Genomic DNA, 20,219 nt, shown 5'->3' on the forward strand with positions numbered 1-20,219 from the left:
GAGAGTACTGGTACGGGAGTACGGAGGGAAGAGAGTACTGGTACGGGAGTACGGAGGGAAGAGAGTACTGGTACGGGAGTACGGAGGGAAGAGAGTACTGGTACGGGAGTACGGAGGGAAGAGAGTACTGGTACGGGAGTACGGAGGGAAGAGAGTACTGGTACGGGAGTACGGAGGGAAGAGAGTACTGGTACGGGAGTACGGAGGGAAGAGAGTACTGGTACGGGAGTACGGAGGGAAGGAGTAGCAGAGTATGATGGTGCATGAGAGGGTGACTGGGATGCGCGGGCGTGGCGGCCCAGGTGGAGCAGGCAGGGGGTGGTGGTGGTGGCGGAGGTAGCGGTATGGTGGTGATATGGTGGGAGCCAGACACCCAGTCACCCAGCACAGTCGTTGAGGGTGGGCCACACAGCGAGGCTGCCTCCCTCACCCGGCGTGTGTGTGCGTGCGTGCCTCTCTCCCCCTCTCTCTCTCGACCACACTCCATCACCACACCTCCGCCAGGTAACTTAACACATGTACCTTCTTGCCTGGTACTCCACCAACCACACGCGGCTCCTACACCAGCTGAGCTCAACATGCACTTGCTGGAGCCACGTGTTTGCATGGGGCGAGACCACTGTCCTGGTGACATCTGTCTTGGTGACATTTGTGATACGTCACACCGACTCTCTCGAGGATAAACACTAATGTGCTTTGTGACGTGTTATATCGACCATTGTTAGTGTTCAGGGCGGCTATTATGTGTTCTCAAGAGTGCCATTGAGTGTTCTAATGGCAAACAAAATATGTAATCAGTTATATTCGCTCTAACAATTGTTATTGGTGATCTGTGACTCAATCTCCCATACTAATGACTCGAGTGCACTTACAGTGAAGTGTTCGGTCTGGTGACTCCACACCCAGGTGCTATATATTCACATTATTTAATAATGACAGCAGTTTTGGTTCCTAGAAAAGTTGCTCGTAAAACTATCCTCCTATATATGAGTGCATGGGTGAGTAGACGTGCGAGTGCATGGGTGAGTAGACGTGCGAGTGCATGGGTGAGTAGACGTGCGAGTGCATGGGTGAGTAGACGTGCGAGTGCATGGGTGAGTAGACGTGCGAGTGCATGGGTGAGTAGACGTGCGAGTGCATGGGTGAGTAGACGTGCGAGTGCATGGGTGAGTAGACGTGCGAGTGCATGGGTGAGTAGACGTGCGAGTGCATGGGTGAGTAGACGTGCGAGTGCATGGGTGAGTAGACGTGCGAGTGCATGGGTGAGGAAACGTGAGTTGGTGAACGACTGGTGCTGGGGGGGCGTGGTTACATATGTGGAAGAAAGCTTGAATGTTACATACCGTAAACTGAGCGTGACCTGAGCTTGTGCACGACCTGCTGCACAACTGTAGCTAGGGTGATGCACCAGTGTTGCCCGTGAGGGTGTCTTCACCCTCTCCATATATTCTCTATATATTTCTAAACAACTTTCTTAGCATTTAATTATCTTTTCACACACACACACACACACACACACACACACACACACACACACACACACACACACAAAACCTGTGTAAGGAATCTTTCAGAACCTTATATACCACGTATGCAAGGCCAATCCTGGAGTATGCAGCCCCAGCATGGAGCCCGTACCTTGTAAAGCACAAGAAGAAACTGGAAAAGGTTCAGAGGTAAGCCACCAGGCTAGTCCCAGAACTAAGAGGCATGAGTTACGAGGAAAGGCTGCGTGAAATATACCTCACGTCGTTGTAAGATAGAAGAGTTCGGGGAGACATAATCACCACATACAAAATTCTTAGGGGAATTGACAGGGTGCAGAAGGATGGATTATTTAACACGGGTGGTACACGCACAAGGGGACACGAGTGGAAGCTGAATACCCAAATGAGTCACGGAGACATTAGAAAGAACTTTTTCAGTGTCAGAGTAGTTAGTAAATGGAATGCATTAGGCAGTGATGTGGTGGAGGCTGACTCCATACACAGTTTCATATGTAGATATGATAGAACCCAGTAGGCTCAGGAACCTGTACATCAGTAGATTGACGGTTGAGAGGCGGGACCAAAGAGCCAGAGCTCAACCCTCGCAAGCACAACTTGGCGAGTAAACACACACACACACAATGATATTCATAATGGTAGTAGTTAAAATACTCGTGTCTGTTTTCCTGTGATTTCAAAATAATATATACAAATAATTTAAGCAAATTTATACCACTATAAAATGAAGAAATATTAATTAATATTTCGACATGCAGGCAGTGTGCCTGCTGCAGCATGTCACAGTTTACGGGAACACATACCCGGATAATATTATTTTATTTTACACAATATGAATCCTTCCTTATTAATTTACGTTTGTGACATTACACTTTAATTTGGTTTAATGTAATTTGTTAACTTGTGTGAATGTGTGTGCTCACCTGTTTGTGTCTGCAGGGTCGAGAATTAGCTCTTGCACCCCGCCTTACCATCGACAGGTTGTCGAAAGTAATGACTCCAGTCCTATTTACATGTCTGATCTACTTTTAAAATTGTGAATGGCGTTTGCTTCTACAACCTGTTCCTTTAACTCATTACATTTCCCCACTATTAGGCTAAATTAAAACTTTCTAGCATCTCAGTGACTCATCCGAGTCTCAGGCTTCCATCCCTTTTGAGATTGTTGTATGGGAGATGGATGGGAGTATGTCCACTCCCTTTTGCTACTGGTATTCATTGTAAAAATGTCCTGTTTCCACTCTGTCAGTCCCCATAAATATTTTATACGTCTTTATCATGTCTTCCCCCTCTCAGTCTCTCTCTTTATTCTAGCGTCATCAGGTTTAGTTCCTTTAGTCTCTTCGTATCCCATCGCTCGCAATTCTGGGACAAGTCTCGTCGTAGACTTCTGAACCATTTGCAGTTTCCTTAAGTGTTTCTTTAGGTGGGGCTCCACGAAAGGGCGGCATATTCTAAGTCTGGTCTCACGTGGGCGCTGTACAGCCATCTCAATGCCTCCTTATTTGGTTTCCTGAATGATTTTCTAACTTTTGATAGTGTAGAGTACGCTGCTAACATCCTATTTACACGCGTTTCCGGAGTTAGGTTGGGTGTTAAGTCCACTCACAGGTCCTTTTCGCTAGTCGTTACAGAGAGAGTGTTTCCCCTTTATAGTGTATTGTTCCTTTTTGGTCTCCTGTCACCTGCTGCTATTTCCATCACTTTTTACTTGCTTGTACTGAACTACAGTAACCATTTTTTCCGACCATCTCTGCAACTTTTTCAAATCCTCTTTGAGAATTCTACAAGCCTTATCTGTTGCAGTCTTATTAATGTTGCTTCATCTGCAAACATTGACATATGAGACTCAATTTCTGTTCATAGGCCATTTGCCTATGTGAGAACTTTAAGTGGTCCCAACACTGATCCTTGAGGTACTCTACTCGTTACTGTTCGACAGTCCGACTTCTCGCCCTTTACTGTTACTCTCTGGGCCCTTCCTGTTAGGACATACCCTACCCATGTTAAGGGTTTTCCGTTTACTTCTGTCTGCCTCTCAAGTTTGCCTAGTAATCTCTTGTGTGAGGTACTGTATCAAAGGCCTTTAAGCAGTTCAGAAATATGCAATTTGCCCATCCTTCTGTGTCCTGCCTTATTCATGTTACTTTTGTATAGAGCTCGAGTAGGGTCGTCAGGCATGATTTTCCTTCCCTTAACCATGTTGGTGTTTGTTCACTTACAGTTATCTTTTATGTGTAACTTGTATTAACCCGATTATTCTTTCAAGTACTTTGATGGGGATGGTTGTCAGTGATACTGGCCTGTAGTTAAGTGCCTCTTCTCTATCCCCTTTCAAGAAAATTGGTAACGCGATTGCCTTCTTCCAGCAGTTGGGCAACTCTTCCTTTGGCAGTCATTAAAGACCTTTCCTATAGGTACGCTGAGGGGCTGTTGTGCTGCTCTGTGTACTCACCTATCTGTGTGTGTGTGAGTGAGAGAGAGAGAAAGAGAAAGCAAGCGCGCACCCCCCAAACACACCGAAACTACGACGTTGGTACAACGTTCGAACAAGTTTTAACACCACCTAACCAGTTATAACAACCAATATAGCAAGTTGTAACAACGTTCTAATAGGTCATAAACACTTTAAGGCAAGATTTAACAACTTTATTACAAGTTGTAACAATCGGAAAATAGAGACAGTTTCGGTTTGAGTTTCCTGGGCATGGGCTTGTATATCTTGCTATACTAAAGGGTGCCGCGCAAATAATGCCGCGCAAATAATGCCACGCAAATAATGCCGCGCAAATAATGCCACGCAAATAATGCCGCGCAAATAATGCCGCGCAAATAAAAGGAGGAAAATTGTGTCTTAATAGACATATACGTGTTGCAGAGTTAGGATTTTTTTTAATATCATGGAATACATTATAAATATAATTATAATATAATTTAGACTAAAACTAGGAATGCTGAAAAGTTCCAAAGTAGACGAAAAGCAGCTTTCCAGGCACAATGTTCTCAGAGTTTAAGAACACTTTAGTAGTGTTGTTGGTGTGTGACTGAGGACCAGACCAGGTCTCTCCTACACCTGCTGCTGCTGCTGCTGCTGCTGCTGCTGCTCCTGCAACGCCTCTCACTAGGCTCTCCCCTTCCTTGCTCTGGTTGCCTATTGTCTGGGACAGGAAATCTGTTTGGCGTATTGAAGTCACCTAATCCAATGACTGCCCTTCCCCAGGCTGCAGCCCTCAACTTCCAGGTACGTATATTTACTGCTAGGTTAACACAGGTATCAGCTGTAAGGAAACGGGCCCAAACCTCTTGCCCTTTTTTTTGGGGGGGGGGAATCAAACGGTTGATTGATCAAATGGTTGGGAGCTGTCAGCATTTTACTGGTATATGTATTCTATTAGATAGGTGCCTTGTTTGATATTCTACTGTAAGAACCAACCTTCTACTGGACCACGTGCGAACCCCTTCTTTAATACGCAACAAGTCCTGGATCACGTGGGATCCCCCCCTTTAACACGCAACGAGCCGTGGACCACGTGGGAACCTCTCTAACAAGCCACGAGCCCTGAACTACGGGGGAACCCTCCCTCTATCACGCCACGAGCCCTGGACCACGGGGGAACCCTCTCTCTAACACGCCACGAGCCCTGGACCACGGGGGAACCCCCTCTCTAACAAGCCACGAGCCCTGGATCACGGGGGAACCCTCTCTCTATCACGCCACGAGCCCTGGACCACGGGGGAACCCTCTCTCTATCACGCCACGAGCCCTGGACCACGGGGGAACCCTCTCTCTATCACGCCACGAGCCCTGGACCACGGGGGAACCCTCTCTCTAACAAGCCACGAGCCCTGGATCACGGGGGAACCCTCTCTCTAACACGCCACGAGCCCTGGACCACGGGGGAACCCTCTCTCTAACACGCCACGAGCCCTGGACCACGGGGGAACCTTCTCTAACACGCTCCAGCACTGTCCGCGCCAACACCTGTTCACTCTTCTTACGTGTTACTCGCTTGTTTAAGAGCCCAGAAGTTGAAGCCAACAAGACAGTGGGTTAATAGGTACCTGTGAGTTAGGCAAGTGTTGAGGGTGGCACCCTGAGCAAGGTCAGTCGTTGACCTAGGGACCTTGATAAGCCTAATCGAGTTCGCGTCCCCGACACCGGGAACTATTTCACTCGTTTTCACGACATGGCAAGCGTTTTTTTTTTGTGTGTGTGTTTGTTTAACATTGAGCATACGACCTACGGACTTAAATATTCGTTATCCCGATGAGAGGCTGGAGTCCATAGTGAGGGTGCTCGCCCTGCTCCCTCATGAACCACCTCACTCACACCTCAAATCTTCGAACTGTGGATACTATTATCAGAAACTAAGATATTGCCAATCAGATCACAGTCAACAGTCACATACTTGAGAAATTAAATAAAAAAATAAAAACACTGTACAAGTAGAACAGAAAAAGCATATAATCACTGAAAAAGTCCTCAGTCAAAATAAATCAAAAGAGTAATCTCATTACCCTTACAACCTAAAAAGATTAAAAACAAAGGCGGAAAAATCTTAGTGTACATAAATGGTTCACAGAGGCAGATGAAATATTTGTAGCGTTCACAGAAACTCAGTTTGTGATATTACAAGAACTGAGATCCCGAGGAAATAATTTATAATTTACATAAATGTGATGGAGTAAATAGATCACATGGAGGAGTAGGTTTATATATTAAAGACGATTCTTGTAAGCACAGAGCTCCTAAATTCTACAAATGATGTGGTAGAGGTACTTTGAATCAGAGTACAGAAAATAAGCAGTTATTATTCCAATATACAAACCGTTGGATGCAACGATCGAGGAGTTGACAGAACAGAACAAAAATGAGAATTGCCAACATTATATAGAAAACACAGAGCAAGATATTATCTTCCTTAGTAACTTCAATCTACCCAGTTTAAGATGGAGAATTAAAATAACATTATAGCAGGAAGTCAACCTGGTAATAATCAGTCACAGGTCACACAACTACTGACTATATCAGAACTCTTAATGTATTCAAGAGGATTACCAAGAAAGAAGGGCTATTCAATAAATTTAATTTCGACAACAAGATGATTGACTGGAAAAAAATTAACGGGAACCCGCAAACATTCAAAGAAACTATAATGCAATAAATAGAACGAACATAAAAATTCTTCTTGAAAAATATTCCTCTGTGGAAGGTTACCTTATTCAGTCTAGTGTTGATGATATCCTTCTAATGCACCCAGAGTCTGTCAATGTAGACTACTTATCACATGCCTCTGTATGACTATCCATCCTGTGTGATGGGGATGTTAGCATCACGTAGCTAGCTTTTTACTCCCCTTCATATAGTCTAGGGTAGTTGCACAAATGCAGATATACCTAAATGTGTTAATAAAAACAAATAAGGACAGAAAGAGGATCACCCTAAAAAAAAAAAAAAGAAAGAAAGCGGACCATACTACAGAGGAAGGAAAGTAGTAATGGAAATTCTTAACCAAACACGACAATCCCAACAATGAAAAGGTGCTTTGAGCAGGGAGACTGAAGATATAGAGCAGACACTGAAGCAATCATACTTGACTGAAGAAATGAAATTGGAAAAGAAATCTATACAAGAGATAATGAAAAAAACAAAATATTGTTCACATAGGCAAAATCAAAATATAAACTCTCCACCAGAAATGGACCGATGCTTACAATTGCAGGTTCTTCTTCTTGAGAATAGGTGCAGTTTGCATGAAGGGGTAACCCTCCCGATGACTGCACCAGGACAGATGTAAGGAGACGCGTTGATGGTGAGGAGGAGAAGAAAGTCAAAAGCAGTAGATGTGATGGGCCGTAGAGAGAAGAGTGGCGACGAAAACAGAGGCGAACGTTAGAGGGAGACTCCCCGCACCGGGGGGCGGGGCGTCATGGTCACCGAGGCAGCTGATCCAGGCACGGCGTAGCGGGGTGCGCAAGACGGGAACTAATACTTCTCCGGAAACTTACGGAACGGAAAGCGCAAGCGGTACGCTTCCCAAACCACCCACAGGTCGATGGGCAGCCGGCCATCAGGCAGTAGCTTCGGCTGAGACATCCTATCCGGCACCCTATAAACAAACTCCTTCTTTGACGACACCCAGATAGTGGACGAGCACCACGGGATCGGAAGCACCCGGGCATCCCGATAAGGGCCCAACTCCGGACCTTCACAGGGCACGACCCCAGCAGACGGGACTAGGCAACCCCCAGACCGGGGCAAGGAAGGAGGGGGAACTGCAGGCGCGGCAGCGACCCCACCACAAGGCACAGGAGCCGAGGCCCCCTGGCGCACATCTTTCCGCAACTTCACGACGAGGTCCCGACCATCAGGGACAACCCCCCACTGCGGGGACCCAACAGCAGGAGACGCAGGAGGGGGGGCACAGGTAGCAACGTCGGAGCCCCTCACAGCACCATCATCCTCGGCGGGGGACGCCAGCTGAGCACCATACTCCCCCACCTCCTCCCAAGGCACACCACGAAGGGGGGAGACACTCCGAGCCCGCCGCGAACGCTTCGAGACAGGCCGCACCACACCACGCCCAGCAGACCCCGCCGCAGGCACAGCCACCGTCGTCATATCCACACAGGCCACACCCGCACCGTCCGAAGAGTCCACAGAGGCCACATCACCCACACTGTCCACATCATCCACGGAAACAGCCTCAGAACACCGACGTGCACGCTTCTGCAAAGGAATGGGAAGAGCAGAACTACAGGAGTCAACACACACAGGCACGGCAGGCACCTCACCACGCCGAAGCACCCCCTCCAAAACAGCAGAACCCGCGTCCCCGGGAGCCGGTATCACATCCACAGGCGGGGGCGGAACATGAACCTCCACCTGGACACCTTTCACTACACACAGCTCAGGCGACAGCCCGACACCCTCACACACCGGCTGAACAACCCCAGGGGCCACAGCTGTCACTAGACGTGTCGCACAGGCTGTAGAGCTCTCCTCAACAGGCGGAGCAGCAGACAGGCAGTCAGGCGCCTCAGGCACAGCACCCACACCGCCCGAATGCAACAGGGGCGGAAAATCCTCCGCACGAAGAACATGCACACGACCAGTCGCTCCCACGTCGCACGCAGCAGCCAGATGACCCTCGTGACCACACCGATAACAGGTGCGCGGTTGACCCCGGTACTAGCAGCGGAGCGTGTATCCCAACACGGACATCGACGACGGTACACTACCCTTCAGCGACATCGTCAGGGTGCGGGAGCCGTCAAGCATACTAACACAGTGCCCGGCAACGACCTTGTTCCAACGAACACTTAACACTGTCCCAAACCGTTCGAAACAGGAGGTTAAAAAGTCGTCCTGAAATTCGAAGGTGGCACCATGCACCGTCACAGACGCCAAGGTGACACTAAGATTCACTACCTTAACGGAGCCAGCAGTATCAGGGAGAGGGTAAACACGCCCCTCACACCGCTCGAGAAACGCCTGAAAGGCAGCCTGAAGGCGGAACTTGACCACAGCACGGTGGCCCTGAAGCAGCTGGATGCCCACCAGGTCCGACAGCTGCACATGCAGCACGTCCACTAGGGCGACACCAACCAATGGATGGTCCACCGGCACCGTAAACGCCAGACCAGCTGACAGCGTCCTCTTCATTGGAGGGCGAAACGTCCCCATGGCGAAGCAAACGTCACCCCGTCAGTGGCAAACCACCACCAGCAGGGCAAACAAGCGATCACCCAACGTAAACACTCGCCAGTGCGGAGAGACCTCAGGAACGTAATTGCGGGTTCATACACCGAGGACGCCGAAGAAATTATTACACACACAAATCACACTAACACGATATAACAATGAGATAATCAATAGAAGCAAAGCGGTAACTCATACCAGTTACCTGGGTACTCCCAGCAGCGCACCTTACCCCTGTACCACGACTTATCATAAGTTATACAACCTGGGATTCCACTGAATTCACAGGAAGTCTGGAGGGCTCTACTGAAGTCAGTCCAAGTTTTACTTTTAACCCTAATCCACTCTGGTGAAGGTAAAGTAGTTCATTAACCGTACGCTCCAGCTTCATATACACAATTGATTTTCTCATTGTATACAGTATATCACGTTAGTGATATACTGTATACAATGAGTATACTCATTGTATATTACTGTATACATCTTAGTGTATGAAAGATGATGATCTGGACCGCTTCTTTATGAACTAAATCCAAATCCCTGACAATATATTTGATATTCATAAGACCACACAGCATACTTTGAAAGATAAATTTACCACATGGCCATACATTCGGCCTCGGGTCCACAGTCCTGGAATTCCATATTCATAAAAAAGTGTAAAGTGCCAGTAGTAGTATTGCTCAGTGAAGTTTGGAGATTTGGACCTAAAGTTTCGATATATGGAAAATACCAGAAGCACTTAATTCAGGAGCTCCACTACACAAAGCATTGGATAAGAAATGAGTCAAGTCTCAAGTGCCAAGGAGAAAGGCCGCAACATCCCAGCTCAATATGGATTTAGAGCGGGAAGATATGGTATACACGGACATTCTTATGGCATTTGATGTTACCATGAAGTGATAGCCCAAAAGATGAGATCAATTGGAATAACAATGATGAATAAACTAAATTTTGTCCAACAAAATACAAAGAGTAAAAGTTTATAAAATCAAATAAAGTCCAAGCCCACTAAAAAGCTCTGTACTTCAGGGCACAGTCCTTGATCCACTGTTTAATGAGCCATTAATAATAACCCGTTATTATTACCCTTCACTATTAATATTTGCAAGTGTATGAGGTCATCCAGAGCGGCGTCACTAGCCCTCACCCTAGCCAGCTTCACGGATGACGGACACTATATGCCTCTGGCGAGGTCTTCCGAGCACCACGAGCCCTTAATTAAGCGAGCTGCAGTTATAGAGAAGCCTTCAAGCGCTCCCCCCCCCCCCCCACCCTCCGTAGCGCACTCGCTGGTACGCTCAATTAGTGAGGTCAACAACGCTCAACTAGCCCCACTGGCTAGTGGTACCTTCCAAGAGTGAAGTCTACCGTGCTCAACCACAGCCGGTCAGGGAGCCGGTCGGCCGAGCGGACAGCACACTGGACTTGTGATCCTGTGGTCCTGGGTTCGTTCCCAGGCGCCGGCGAGAAGCAATGGGCAAAGGTTTCTTTCACCCTATGCCCCTGTTACCTAGCAGTAAAATAGGTACCTGGGTGTTAGTCAGCTGTCACGGGCTCTTTCCTGGGGGTGGAGGCCTGGTCGAAGACCGGGCCGCGGGGACACTAAAGCCCCGAAATCATCTCAAGATAACCTCAAGAAGATAACAGCGCTCACCTAACCCCACTGGTTAGTACCTCCAGGAGTGAAGTCCACAGCGCTCAACTAGCCCAACTGGCTAGCCCCTCCTGGTCGACCCAAGTTCTCTTCCATTCTCCCGGCTTCACCGACTTCCACTACCTGTTCCTTGTTACTCGTCACCTTCCAGCACAGCCGACTAAAACACGGGGAAACTACGATTAACGGGAGGGTCAACTACTATAGTTCGGCACCTGGCTCTAAGATGGCGCCGTGGTACGTCACATGATAGATAGGAAACGAGAATTAAGTGTTTTCAATTACGTCTTTTACTGTGTGGGTTCGTCCCCCATTATTATTGGTCCTCCTCATTAAGATAACTCACTTTCAATCACTATAATTCCCTTTACATTTCAGACGGTTACTCACCTTTGCTGTAGGTTCCTCCCCATTGTTATGGGTTCCTTCCAGTCGCATTAGGCAACTTTTACTCGCTGTAATTCCTTTCATTCGCTGTAGGTTTCTACTCATTGCTATACATACATACGCGATACATATAGGTCAATACAAATTGCTATATAAGATACATTCATCTCTCTAGGTTCTTCCTATCTTGACATGGGTCCATACTTATATATGTAGGCTACTACTAATCGTCTTAGGCTATTAATCATTTGTTTTATGTTTCCATTCGATAGGCTACTAATCGACACAGTAAGCTCTTTCCATCGTTAAAGGCCCTAACCATCGTTATAGTTAGATTATCAGATAACCCTCATCATTGCCATAGGCTTCTCCTCATCTGTACAGCGCCCTACTCACTGCAATAGGCTCTTAATCCCATACATATATGGGAAGTAACAGAGATCTCGGGGAAGTCTTGTATTTTCTTTAAAATAACCATTTCTTAATCAAATACAAGATAATCCATACAATACCATGTGCTTCTGCGGGTTAATCAATCTTTTCGCGAGGCAAGTACCAAAGGTTTTAGTACGTAGTGTTCCAATCCCTTGCAAGTGTTGCAGAAGCTCTGGAAGGGTACATCTCTTTAACACCAGCTGCCCGTACTGAAGTCATACTGTAAATTCATTTCAATCTATATTTTCTGTATTTTACAAGATGTAAAGAAATTGCGAATACGATTATAACATCAAGCAATTTAAGTACAATCAAAGTTACGCTAATTGGTCGTTAGGCAACACATTTGTATCAACCCATTATTCCAATCCTTTGCTCGACTAAAATGATTTATTCATTAATTTTTTCTTAGGTTTCCATTCTTACTCCTATTATTACCTTCATCCTTTATTACACCCACCTCGTACCTTTCGAATTTGGCCTTACCTTCCTCTAAGATTTCCTCCTCCTCACCTATCTCTTGCCTTACTGGTGCCTCCCTCGCCTCGTCATTACGGGCTATTCATGCCCGTGCCGCCACCTCTTGGATGGCTTAACCTTCATCATCATCACTCAATCGTCTCATCACAATCGACTCGATAATGGTCCAGGACGGACCGAAAAGTCGTCGTCTCTTCACCTTCTAGTGTGTGGTCTGGTCAACATTTATTTAAACATCAAGGCTAATGGATGACTGTGCATTCTTTACGGTCTCGTCAAATATTAAACTCATCTTCACCTCCTTCATTCCTTCATTCATATCACGAACGCCAAGTAAACAATCGTCTCTCTGTAAGAAATATAAACACAAAAACGTATTGACAATTCAACACATTTCTTCGTCATTATTTTTCAATGGCTCATTCTTCTCCATAATATTTGCTTGATGTATCTGAAATATATCTTTCAGATTCCTCTCCATGGCACGGAGAGGAATTCTCTCTCCGTACCATGTCATACGTGCTCTCTCCGTGCCATGGCATACGTGCTCTCTCCGTGCCATGGCATACGTGCTCTCCCGTACCATGTCATACGTGCTCTCTCCGTGCCATGACATACGTGCTTCAATGTTTTGAACTGTTCTTGTCACAGTGACTGTGTTGCCCTTCATCAACTTCTCCATTCTTAATTCTTTTGAGTAGAGCATTTTGTTTTCCCGAAAAGTGTTTTTAATCCAATCTAAGATGTACCGTTTTATGTGTGTCTAAGATGTACCGTTTTGTGTGTGTGTGCCAGATGTACCGTTTTGTGCAAAATGTTCCGTTTTGTGTGGTGTAAGGTGTATTGTTGTGTGTGTAAGATGTACCGTTTTATCATCCTCATATCGGAAATAGACAAGGACACAATCTATAGCACTGTATAATCCTTTGCAGATGACACCACGATTTTTATGATAGTAGACAACATAGAGAACACAGCAAACCGCCAATCAGAAATAAATCAGGTCTTTCAATGAGCTATAGAAAATAATATGGTATTTAATGAACATAAGTTCTAGCTATTGCGCTACGGAAAAAAATAATTTATAAAAACAGAAACCATGTACAAAACGCAGTCAAATCATAACATTGAACGAAAAAGAAATGTAAAGGATTTGGTGTACTCTTGTCGGAAGATCTTACATTTAAAGAACACAATAAAGTAGCCGTCACAACTGCAAGAAAAATGACAGGTTGGATAACAAGAACTTTTCAAACTAGAGATGCTATACCGATGATGATACTCTTCAAGACTCTAATGCTCTCGAGTGGAGTACTGCTGCACAATGATAGCCCCTTTCAAAGCTGGAGAAATTGCTGTCCTGGAGAGCGTGCAGAGATCCTTTACTGCTAGAATCCACTCAGTAAAACATCTAAACTATTGGGACCGACTAAAATGCTTAAATCTGTATTCTCTTGAGCGCAGGCGGGAGAGATGCATAATAATTTACTCGTTGAAAATATTAGAGGGGCTGGTCCCAAACCTGCACACAGAATTAACAGCACATGAGACTAGAAGGCATGGCAGGATGTGCAAAATGCCCCCATTGAATAGCAGAAGTGCAGTAGGTACTCTGAGAGAGAACTCTATCAACATCAGAGGCCCGAGACTGTTCAACACGCTTCCACTACACATAAGGGGCATAACTGGATGCTTAGTGTTCAAGAGAGAACTTGATAAGCACCTCCAAAGGATACCTGATCAACCAGGCTGTGATTCATACGTTAGGCTGCGAGCATTCGCGTCCAATAGCCTGGTTGACAGTCCAAGAACAAAGAGGCCTGGTCGATGACCGGGCCGTGGGGACGATAAGCCTCGAAACCAACTCAAGGTATACTCTGTGTTACAGGTACTCCAGGAGTACTGTGAGGGTAAGAGGTACTGCACGAGTACTGTGAGGGTAAGAGGTACTGCACGAGTACTGTGAGGGTAAGAGGTACTCCAGGAGTACTGTGAGGGTAAGAGGTACTGCACGAGTACTGTGAGGGTAAGAGGTACTCCAGGAGTACTGTGAGGGTAAGAGGTACTCCAGGAGTACTGTGAGGGTAAGAGATACTCCAGTAATACAGAGAGTTTGGAACTGTTCGAGTACTGTGAGGGTAAGAGGTACTCCAGGAGTACTGTGATGGTAAGAGGTACTCCAGGAGTACTGTGAGGGTAAGAGATACTCCAGTAATACAGAGAGTTTGGAACTGTTCGAGTACTGTGAGGGTAAGAGGTACTGCACGAGTACTGTGAGGGTAAGAGGTACTGCACGAGTACTGTGAGGGTAAGAGGTACTCCAGGAGTACTGTGAGGGTAAGAGGTACTGCACGAGTACTGTGAGGGTAAGAGGTACTCCAGGAGTACTGTGAGGGTAAGAGGTACTCCAGGAGTACTGTGAGGGTAAGAGATACTCCAGTAATACAGAGAGTTTGGAACTGTTCGAGTACTGTGAGGGTAAGAGGTACTCCAGGAGTACTGTGAGGGTAAGAGGTACTCCAGGAGTACTGTGAGATAAGAGGTACTCCAGGAGTACTGTGAGGGTAAGAGATACTCCAGGAGTACTGTGAGGGTAAGAGGTACTCCAGGAGTACTGTGAGGGTATGAGGTACTGCACGAGTACAGTAAGGGTAAGAGGTACTCCAGGAGTACTGTGAGGGTAAGAGATACTCCAGGAGTACTGTGAGGGTAAGAGATACTCCAGGAGTACTGTGAGGGTAAGAGATACTCCAGGAGTACTGTGAGGGTAAGAGGTACTCCAGGAGTACTGTGAGGGTAAGAGGTACTCCAGGAGTACTGTGAGGGTAAGAGGTACTCCAGGAGTACTGTGAGGGTAAGAGGTACTCCAGGAGTACTGTGAGGGTAAGAGGTACTCCAGGAGTACTGTGAGGGTAAGAGGTACTCCAGGAGTACTGTGAGGGTAAGAGGTACTCCAGGAGTACTGTGAGGGTAAGAGGTACTCCAGGAGTACTGTGAGAGTAAGAAGTACTGCTGATGAAGTCCACATACTTTATTACCTGAATACGATGACGTAGGGATCGTGTGTTTGCATGATGTGCGATGTTTTGTGTACTCTGTGATTTACTCTTTAATGAAAATGAGTTGCACTCTCGCCAAGTGAATGATAAAACCCGGGATCGAATCCTGTTCCTCCAACAGTGATTGGGAGCTTTTATTTCAAACTATTGGTGGATAAAATCTTTGACAAAATATAGTTACAAATGCTCTCTGTAGCTCCAGTTCAAGGTACAAGCTTGAATCCAAACACTCATGCAGATAATGACTAACAAGTAACAAATACAGAAAGACTATTTTCTTAATATATAAAAAAAACACAAGTTCATGTCTTGTTTAGCAATAAGTCTGCTACCTTCTGGCCGTAAAATCATTTAAAATGTGGAAGCCATACATCTCTGTGATAGGAAGAGGAGGACGAGCAGCTCTCGTCACTCTGGCTGGCGCCAAATTGTTGCCCCCCCCCCCTCACCCCTCCCCCCTCTCAGCTTAAAGTCTATCAACAGCCTCTGGAGTCAAACCATGACACTTGCTAGTAGATCAACCAGCAAGTATATGCTAGTTTTTTAAATAGTTCAGTACAAACGGAAAGCGCTCATATGCACCAGGAAGTGTGCTACACATTCTCGGATTATACACGTATGTGAATTGGGTGATATTACTCAGCCCTGTTAGGTGAATGTTGGACGGTAGTAAATATTGCGAGCAGTCTAATTTCGCGAGTTATTTCGCCAAGTTTTCAAGCCCTTCATTGATATTAGATATTTCTTAGAAATGCTTAATACTCGTCTGGGGGATGAGTGGTGTACTTTCCATGTTATTTTGATATACGTCGTATTAATACTTGTATAATTCTCAGGTGTGCTTGATATACTTCTTACGGATTGATATTTATTTTACGGATGCTCGATATATTTTTGGGTGCTAAATATATTTCTTAGGATATACTTCTTATACATACATGATATAACTCTTAGGGATTCTTGATAAGTTTCTTCTGGTGCATATTTAAACTGAGGTTCGCAGCACGTAAATAATTTGACATTTCTCAATGTGTCTTCGTGTTTTTTTCTTAGTTTGGAAGAAATGAAAGTTTATTGTCATAAGAATACAAGAAGGTAAGGGTAGAGAAAGTTACGCATATATATGCCTAACTTTCTTTTGAAACAACCCAGTGATCCTACTCCTATTGTATTGTATTACCCGCTAATTTGTTCCATGAATTAGCAGCCTAGTTTCTTCAGGGCAAGGAAATTAAATAAATGAAATCTGAGCCAAGAGCTGTGTACTTGCTCTGTTCCCTCGGGGTCCCGGCTGACAAACTGTGGTGCAGCGTCCACTGTTACTGACTATCAGCGTAGTGGTGACGGAAGGCGTCATCCCGCGGGCGGTCTTCCCGTCGCTAAGGTCGGGCGGCCGAGGCCAGCCTGGCGCTAAGGAGTGCTTTAGTATATATCACTAGTGTTGAAAAATGTATAACGCTCGTAGCTTCTTTCAAACGATGGGTCTTAATTCAGCCTCAAAAGCACTCTGCCAGGCCATGAACGTCCTCGCGGGCGTAATGAGCCTCTGAGGCTGGATGGTGGAGGTGCTTAGGAATGTGCCAGGGTGAGGTCACCCTGGCACACTCGCTTTAGCATACTAGGGGTTGAGGAAGGGGAGCTTACCTTAGCCCACCTTCCGTCCCGGAGAGGCCCTCAACCAGTTACCATCTCAATGGGGTAGGATGGGAGTCACCCTGATCCCCCCTCCCCCCCCTCCCTGGGTGACGTCTAGCAAGCATCCATGAACCATGGGGGGGGGTGAGGGAACACCCGCGTCCACCTTCCCCAACAGGGTCTGGATAGGGTGAAGACACTGGGGAGGAGGGGCACAGTGCGAAGTTATCCCCACCCATGTTTTCCGGTTGGGGGGGGGGGGGAGTAAAGCAGATGGTCAGATGCAGGTGATGGAATATGTTTGAAAATGGGAAATATAGTATAAGTAACGATAGCAAGATAACGATAAGTAAAGATAGCAGGCTGGCTGACGCCTTGCTGACACGGTGTGTGTTTGGTAGCTGAGGTAAGCTTGCTCTCTCTTGTTAGGGAGCTGCAGTGTTTGTAACGTTTTTCTTACGTATTTCAACATGGTTATCTAAAGATGATTACTGTGTAGCATTCACATATACACATGCATGTCAGTCCCTTAGTGACGTAATGGTAACTCAGTCGCCTCGAGTTCTGGCCAGGGAGGATTAACTGGGCGCCAATCTTTAAGCATTAACCTTCATTTACCCAGCAGTAACTGGTCACCTGGTTGTTCACCCACTGCCGGTCGTGCTCCAGGGAAATCTAATAAGGTAAGGCTTACCCTGAGCTATGAGAGAGGAAAGCATTCGGCCTGCTAACAGGCGTCAGAGGTCGTCTGTGCCTATACTTACCAGCGTATCAACAAAGATACATGTGTACATATCTTGATCTGTTCAAGGTCACTTGGGAGGTGAAGAGGGAGTAGTTTTGGTTTCTATTTTAGCTTGGATTTATGTACTGTGGGACTTGGATCTAACTTGGATCTATCAAGTAGATCCAAGTTAGTGGGCCACCAGCCTTGGAAGTGGGACGTCTCATCTCTGAATAGGTTTTCCAGCACTGGAACTTTAACAGTGCAATTGTAATCCACATCTTAGTGGCTTGCTGTGGAAGGCTGATGTTTCGTGGATACGTTTTCAGAAATTCATGGAGCTCCTGGATTGTCCGATCATATAGTGGATGGTGTTTTGCAGTTCTTCTTAAAGCCTTGTTTGCTGTGCCTGTAGTCTTTTCATGCTTATTTCTTTCAAGGCGTGTAGACATTTAGGTATTCAAGACGCGGCTGGGTGAATGTAGTTGTATGTTCGTGCTAAGGCTACAAAATCCCCTTAGCTTTTCCTAGGATTTTTTTTTTTTTTTTTGCTTTGTTCATTCTCTTCTATACGTGAATTTTGATTTCAGTTCCAATAATCTTGAATCCCAGTATTCTGCCTGCATCCGTATGAAAGATATGGTGGTTGTCAAGGATAATAAGATCTGGGTTTCTTTTTCGAAATGTATATTAATTGAAACTTTTGTTTGTTGGTACTTATTTTCCTTTACTTCTCTAAGCTGTTAATGACTTCAACATCTGACATAGATTTGCTGCCAAGTAATGACTTGGTCCTGGTTGGCTAATTATTTGAGTTACATCGTCAGTCTGATGTTGGCGGGGGAGCAGATCAGCTGAGCGTATGTTGAAAAGCGTGGGTGATAGCAGCTTCCTTGAGGCTTTCCACTGTTCAATTCACTTTTGTCCCCTCAAATAGCTGTTAATGATGAGCTTCACTGCACTGGTGTCCAGAAAGCAGAATAGTGTACCAATGAATCTCGGTGTAAGCCCTTGTTTTAATATCTTGTATTTAAGGCAAGTGCTAAACTTTGTCAAAAGTTTATGATTTATCTCTGAGCACTATATTGCATTGCTCTTTTTTATCATGGCAGTTAATAAACACTCATGGTCTGTGAGTAATTATTTGGTTGAATATTTGCCTGGTATCTCGAGAAAGGAAAGTTGTCTGTAATATTCTGTTTCAGTTGATGATTTTCCTGGCTTGAAAATTAATCTAATATTGGAATTTTTGAAGCATGTGAGGAATTGCAAGAACTGCAAATTAATATTCGTATATATTGTTGGATTGCAGGCAATAGGGGTTAGTCAATTCCAATATATTTTGATAATACCAGACACCTTGTTCTTAAAACCTCTAAATGTGGTTCTAAAGGTGGGACTCATTGAGAATGTTGTTAAAGTCTATTATTTTCGTTGGTAGTATGCAAACAATAGACCTTAACAACATTCGCCTGTAAGCGACTAGATTTGTAATGTCTCTGTACTGGAACAGAAGCTGAAAATTTTCTCTGGGTTTATTCCAATTGCTTTTCGCCAGTACTTCCTAGATCCATATTCATGTTCGCTGTCTTCATACAATTTATTTCCTGAGGTGTCTGATGTAAGACGTCTCCTCGGTGATCTTTTTCCATAACGTTTCCGGGTTTTTAGGTCAGTTTGGATTTGGCTTATTACATCATTCAATTTTTCATTTTTGGTGCATTCTGTTTTGCTTAAGTCTTGCAGCTCATTCTATAGTTCACTTTGTTGTCTTTTGCGCTCGTCATTCCATCCATTGTAAATTCTAAGTGGTAGGAGGTTGTTACACCTGCTCTACACTGATCATAGTGCAGCAGTGAACAATATGTGATGAACTGTAAAGAAGGATATGTTCCTTTATACTTCCTTTTTTAATTGTTTCATTTCATGTTCCTTGGGTGAGACTTTCTACATAGAGGGCCCACTTGCTCTTGTTGGACGTTGGTGCCAGCTGCAGGTACACTCCTAGTTGTGCTTGTGGAGGATGAGCTCTGGCTCTTTGGTCCCGCCTCTCAACTGTCAATCAACAGGTGTACAGGTTCCTGAGCCTACTGGGCTCTATCATATCTACACTTGAAACTGTGTATGGAGTCTGCCTCCACCACATCACTTCCTAATGCACTCCATTTGTCAACTACTCTGACACTAAAAAAGTTATTTCTAATTTTGGGGTTTGTTCTGTTAACCTCTGCGCGCCCTGTCAGTGTGATCGCGCTGATCCCATTCACAACATACTTTGACATTCTTCTTAGGGCAGGTTACATCTATGTGGTTATACTTATAGCATATCCAGCCTGAAGGTATACTGAAGTATTCTTCTTGTTCTATATGGTTTGTGGCTGTATTCAGGTGATCGTATAAGCAGTGAATAGCATGGGTGACACGTCTCTGTGCCACAGATTTTTTTTAACTGGGTTTCATCATGGATGAAATATTTAGTATGATAATTACTTTTAGTAACTCGACCCAGCCAGTTCTTCTCTCAATGTCTTGGCAAATGTTTTCAGGAAGATCATAGTAAGCGAGTCGTCTGGTCTCTTCAGAACTACTGACTTCTTGGCATTCAGCTCAAGAGGAATGATAACATCAAATTAGA

General features: G+C 45.4%; 1 protein-coding gene across 1 annotated transcript in view; it reads left to right on the top strand.

Annotated features, from left to right (window-relative positions):
- Positions 1 to 384: 384 nt before the first annotated feature.
- LOC123765233 (uncharacterized) overlaps positions 385 to 20,219 on the top strand; it is a 219,740-nt gene continuing 199,905 nt past the window's right edge. The window contains exon 1 of the mRNA XM_069335546.1: positions 385 to 504. The gene's annotated coding sequence lies outside the window, so the exon portion shown is untranslated. The remainder of the gene's footprint in view (positions 505 to 20,219) is intronic.

The sequence above is a fragment of the Procambarus clarkii genome, chromosome 33, assembly GCF_040958095.1.
Source record: "Procambarus clarkii isolate CNS0578487 chromosome 33, FALCON_Pclarkii_2.0, whole genome shotgun sequence".
In the NCBI taxonomy this organism is placed as follows: Eukaryota; Metazoa; Arthropoda; class Malacostraca; order Decapoda; family Cambaridae; genus Procambarus; species Procambarus clarkii.